Source organism: Triticum aestivum, chromosome 5D (assembly GCF_018294505.1).
Source record: "Triticum aestivum cultivar Chinese Spring chromosome 5D, IWGSC CS RefSeq v2.1, whole genome shotgun sequence".
NCBI lineage: Eukaryota > Viridiplantae > Streptophyta > Magnoliopsida > Poales > Poaceae > Triticum > Triticum aestivum.
In genome coordinates, this window is record NC_057808.1 from 9808877 (window position 1) to 9814833 (window position 5957).

Below are 5957 nucleotides of genomic sequence, written 5' to 3' on the forward strand. Positions count from 1 at the left end.
AGATGCCTGCTTTTTAAATTCTAGTAAATCCAAAACTCATCTGAAATTCATGAAACTTGGCATGCTATCATGGAGCGGCATCAACATCCGTGGTAAATTTTTTGTCCCATTTGGGGCAGGTTTGGGTATATGCTTCTCACAAACCAGAGCTTCTCACAACAAGCATGATGGTTTCGGTAGGGAACGTCCCACCTTTGGGGACGAAACATTATCCATTGCCTCTTATTGCTTTCAAATTTTTTCTCGTGTCAACATAGAACAACAGGAGTGTTGTGTCAATTTTTGTGATTTTTCGGGGTTCGTTTGGACATTTTTGTGCATTAACTGAGTTTTCAATGCATTTATGTGCATAATTCAATTTTGAACTACGTGCACATGCTCCAGTGCATATAAATTAGTTGAAAAATCAAATATGTGTCCTTAGGTGCATGCTTAGGTCCCATGCAAGAAATGGGAATGAATTTCAAACACCAGGGCACCGTTGATTGCCGGCAAAACATTGAGATACTTTCTTTTTAAATTCTAGTAAATCCAAAACTCGTCTGAAATTCATGAAACTTGGCATGCTATCATGGAATGGCACCCGACATGCTGTGTTATTTTTCGTGTCCATTTTGAGAGAAGGCACACTCGAATAATGACAGCCAACAAAGGCATTTTGAAAAAATAGCTGCCACTTTAATATCTCAAACGTTTGTATAATTCAAACCGTGTGCGTTCTGTTAACCATTCACGTGATGCCACGTGTCTTGGTTTTAATGGCTGTAGGAGGTGTCGTGCGGACAGCTGCTTGACGTTGACAGAACAGGAGGCGTGCGAGCGTAGTCCGGTGCGCAGGCTGGCCAAGAGGCATGCAAGCTGTCCTCGAATGCGCAGGCTCACCGGGAAGCGTGCAAGCTGTACGCCGCGCACGCTCACTGGTAAGCAAGCCCTTTGACTTCCATGGCCACCCGCCTTCTTCTCCGTGCGCGCGCCCCACTCAGCGGCATGGGACGCCGCCGTCGAACGCTACCTCTTAGCGCCTGATACGTCCATTTTGCATCATGCTTTTATATCGATATTTATTCCATTATGGGCTGTTATTACACATTATGTCACAATATTTATGCCTATTCTCTCTTATTTTACAAGGTTTACATGAAGAGGGAGAATGCCGGCAGCTAGAATTCTGGGCTGGAAAAGGAGCAAATATTAGAGACCTATTCTGCACAACTCCAAAAGTCCTGAAACTCCACGGAAGTTATTTTTGGAAATAATAAAAATACTGAGCGAAGAAAATACCAGAGGGGGCCCACACCCTGGCCACGAGGGTGGGGGGCGCGCCCCCTGCTTCGTGGGCCCCCTGGTGGCCCTCCGGTGCCCGTCTTCTGCTATATGAAGTCTTCCATCCGAGGAAAAATTAGAAGCAAGCTTTCGGGACGAGACTCCGCCGCCACAAGGCGGAACCTTGGCGGAACCAATCTAGGGCTCTGGCGGAGCTGTTCTGCCGGGGACACTTCCCTCCGGGAGGGGGAAATCATCGCCATCGTCATCACCAACGCTCCTCTCATTGGGAGGGGGCCAATCTCCATCAACATCTTCACCAGCACCATCACCTCCCAAACCCTAGTTCATCTCTTGTATCCAATTCTTGTCTCTAAGTCAGGGATTGGTACCTGTAGGTTGCTAGTAGTGTTGATTACTCTTTGTACTTGATGCTAGTTGGTTTATTTGGTGGAAGATCATATGTTCAGATCCTTTATCATATTAATACTCCTCTGATTATGAACATGAATATGCTTTGTGAGTAGTTACGTTTGTTCCTGAGGACATGGGAGAAGTCTTGCTATTAGTAGTCATGTGAATTTGGTATTCGTTCGATATTTTGATGAGATGTTTGATGTCTCTCCTCTAGTGGTGTTATGTGAACGTCGACTACATGAAACTTCACCATTTTTTGGGCCTAGAGGAAGGCATTTGGAAGTAATAAGTAGATGATGGGTTGCTAGAGTGACAGAAGCTTAAACCCTAGTTTATGCGTTGCTTCGTAAGGGGCTGATTTGGATGCACATGTTTCATGCTATGGTTAGGTTTACCTTAATACTTATTTTGTAGTTGCAGATGCTTGCAATAGGAGTTAATCATAAGTGGGATGAAGTAAGGGCAGCACCCAAGCACCGGTCCACCCACATATCAAATTATCAAAGTACCGAACGTGAATCATATGAACGTGATGAAAACTAGCTTGAGGATAATTACCATGTGTCCTCGGGAGCGCTTTTCATTATATAAGAGTTTGTCTAGGCTTGTCCTTTGCTACAAAAAGGGTTGGCCACCTTTCTGCACCTTATTACTTTTGTTACTTGTTGCTTGTTACAAATTATCTTATCACAAAACTATCTATTACCGATAATTTCAGTGCTTGCAGAGAATACCTTGTTGAAAACCGCTTATCATTTCCTTCTGCTCCTCGTTGGGTTCGACACTCTTACTTATCGAAAGGACTACGATAGATCCCCTATACTTGTGTGTCATCAAGACTCTTTTCTGGCGCCGTTGCCGGGGAGTGAAGCGCCTTTGGTAGGTGGAATTTGGTAAGGAAAAATTTATATAGTGTGCTGAAATTTACTGTCACTTGTTACTATGGAAACTAATCCTCTGAGGGGCTTGTTCGGGGTATCTTCACCCCGACCAGTAGAGCAAAGAGTTGCTCCTCAACCTACTGAACCTACTGAAAATGAAAATGTCTACTTTGAAATTCCTTCGGGTATGATAGAAAAACTGCTAGCTAATCCTTTTGCAGGAGACGGAACATTACATCCTGATGAGCACCTAATCTATGTGGATGAAGTTTGTGGATTATTTAAGCTTGCAGGTATGCCCAATGATGTTATAAAGAAGAAGGTCTTCCCTTATCTTTGAAGGGAGATGCATTGACATGGTATAGGCTATGTGATGATATGGGATCATGGAACTACAGACGATTGCAATTGGAATTTCATCAAAAGTTTTATCCTATGCATCTTGTTCATCGTGATCGTAATTACATATATAATTTTTGGCCTCGTTAAGGAGAAAGCATCACTCAAGCTTGGGGGAGGCTTAAGTCAATGTTATATTCATGCCCCAATCATGAGCTCTCAAGAGAAATGATTATTCAAAAAATTTATGCTCGGCTTTCTGACAATAACCGCACCATGCTCGATACTTCTTGTACTGGTTCTTTTATGATGAAGACTATTGAATTCAAATGGGATTTATTGGAAAGAATTAAACACAACTATGAAGATTGGGACCTCGACGAAGGTAAGGAGTCAGGAATAACACCTAAGTTTGATTGTGTTAAATCTTTTATGGATACCAATGTTTTCCGTAAATTTAGCACTAAATATGGACTTGATGAAGACTATTGAATTCAAATGGGATTTATTGGAAAGAATTAAACACAACTATGAAGATTGGGACCTCGACGAAGGTAAGGAGTCAGGAATAACACCTAAGTTTGATTGTGTTAAATCTTTTATGGATACCGATGTTTTCCGTAAATTTAGCACTAAATATGGACTTGACTCTAAGATAGTAGCTTCTTTTTGTGAATCTTTTGCTGCTCACGTTGATCTCCCTAAGGAGAAGTGGTTTAAATATCATCCACCCATAGAAGTAAAAGTAGTTGAACCTATTAAAGTTGAAGAAAAGACTATTACTTATAATGATCCTGTTGTTCCTACTGCTTATGTTGAGAAACCACCTTTCCCTGTTAGGATAAGGGATCATGCTAAAGCTTCAACTGTGGTTCGTAAAGGTAATATTAGAACTTATACACCTCCTGAGCAAGTCAAAGTTGAACCTAATATTGCTATTGTTAAAGATCTCTTGGCTGATAATATTGATGGGCATGTTATTTATTTCTGTGATGAGACTGCTAGAATTGCTAAACCTAGTGCTAAAGATAAACATAGACCTGTAGTAGGCATGCCTGTTATTTCTGTTAAAATAGGAGACCATTGCTATCATTGCTTGTGTGATATGGGTGCTAGTGCTAGTGCAATACCTATTGACTTATACAAAGAAATTATGCATGATATTGCACCTACTGAGTTAGAAGAAATTGATGTCACAATTAAGCTTGCCAATAGAGATACTATTTCACCAATGGGAATTGTTAGAGATGTTGAAGTCTTGTGTGGGAAAACTAAATATCCAGCTGACTTTCTTGTTCTTGGTTCCCCACAAGATAGCTTTTGTCCCATTATATTTGGTAGGCCCTTCTTGAACATTGTTAATGCTAAGATAGACTGCGAAAAGGATGTTGTTACTATTGGTCTAGGTGATATGTCTCACGAGTTTAACTTTTCTAAATTTCGTCGACAACACCGTGAAGAGGAATTGCCTAGTAAGGATGAAATTATTGGTCTTGCTTCTATTGTTGTGCCTCCTAGCGATCCTTTAGAACAATATTTGCTAGACCATGAAAATGATATGTTTGTGAATGAAAGAAGGGAAATAGATGAAGTGTTCTTTAAACAGGGACCTATTCTGAAACACAACTTGCCTGTTGAAATCTTGGGGGATCCTCCTCCACCCAAGGGTGATCCCGTGTTTGAGCTTAAACCATTGCCTGATACTCTTAAATATGCTTATCTTGATGAAAAGAAGATATATCTTGTTATTATTAGTGCTAACCTTTCAGAGAAGGATGAAGAAAAATTATTGAAAACTCTGAAGAAGCACCGTGCTGCTATTGGATATACTCTTGATGATCTTAAGGGCATTAGTCCCACTCTATGTCAACATAAAATAAATTTGGAGAAAGATGCCAAACCAGTTATTGATCACCAACGACGGCTGAATACTAAGATGAAAGAAGTGGTAAAAAGGAAATACTAAAGCTCCTTGAGGTAGGTATAATTTATCCCGTTGCTGATAGTCAGTGGGTAAGTCCTGTCCATTGTGTCCCTAAGAAGGGAGGTATTACTGTCGTTCCTAATGATAAAGATGAATTGATTCCTCAAAGAATTATTACAGGTTATAGGATGGTAATTGCTTTCCGCAAATTAAATAAAGCTACTAAAAATATCACTACCCCTTACCTTTTAACGATCAAATGCTAGAAAGATTACCCAAACATACACATTTTTGCTTTCTAGATGGTTATTCTGGTTTCTCTCAAATACCTGTGTCAGTTGATGACCAAGCTAAGACCACTTTTACTTGCCCTTGCGGTACTTTTGCTTATAGACGTATGGCTTTTGGTTTATGTAATGCACCTGCTACCTTTCAAAGATGCATGATGGCTATATTCTCTGACTTTTGTGAAAAGATTTGTGAGGTTTTCATGGATGATTTCTCTGTTTATGGATCCTCTTTTGATGATTGCTTGAGCAACCTTGATCGAGTTTTGGGAAAGTGCCACTTTATGGTTAATGAAGGTATTGTCTTGGGGCATAAAATTTCTGAAAGAGGTATTGAAGTTGATAAAGCTAAAGTAGATGCTATTGAAAAGATGTCGTGTCCCAAGGACATCAAAGGTATAAGAAGTTTCCTTGGTCATGCCGGTTTTTATAGGAGGTTCATTAAGGACTTCTAAAAAATTTCTCGGCCTCTGAATAATTTATTACAAAAAGATATACCATTTGTCTTTGATGATGATTGTGTACAAGCATTGATTTCTGCACCTATTGTTCAGCCACCTGATTGGAATTTACCCTTTGAAATTATGTGTGATGCTAGTGATTATGCTGTAGGTGCTGTTCTAGGGCAAAGAGTTGATAAGAAATTAAATGTTATTCAATATGCTAGTAAAACTCTAGACAGTGCTCAGAGAAATTATGCTACTACTGAAAAAGAATTCTTAGCAGTTGTATTTGCTTGTGATAAGTTCAAACCTTATATTGTTGATTCTAAAGTAACTATTCACACTGATCATGCTGCTATTAAATATCTTATGGAAAAGAAAGATGCTAAACCGAGACTTATTA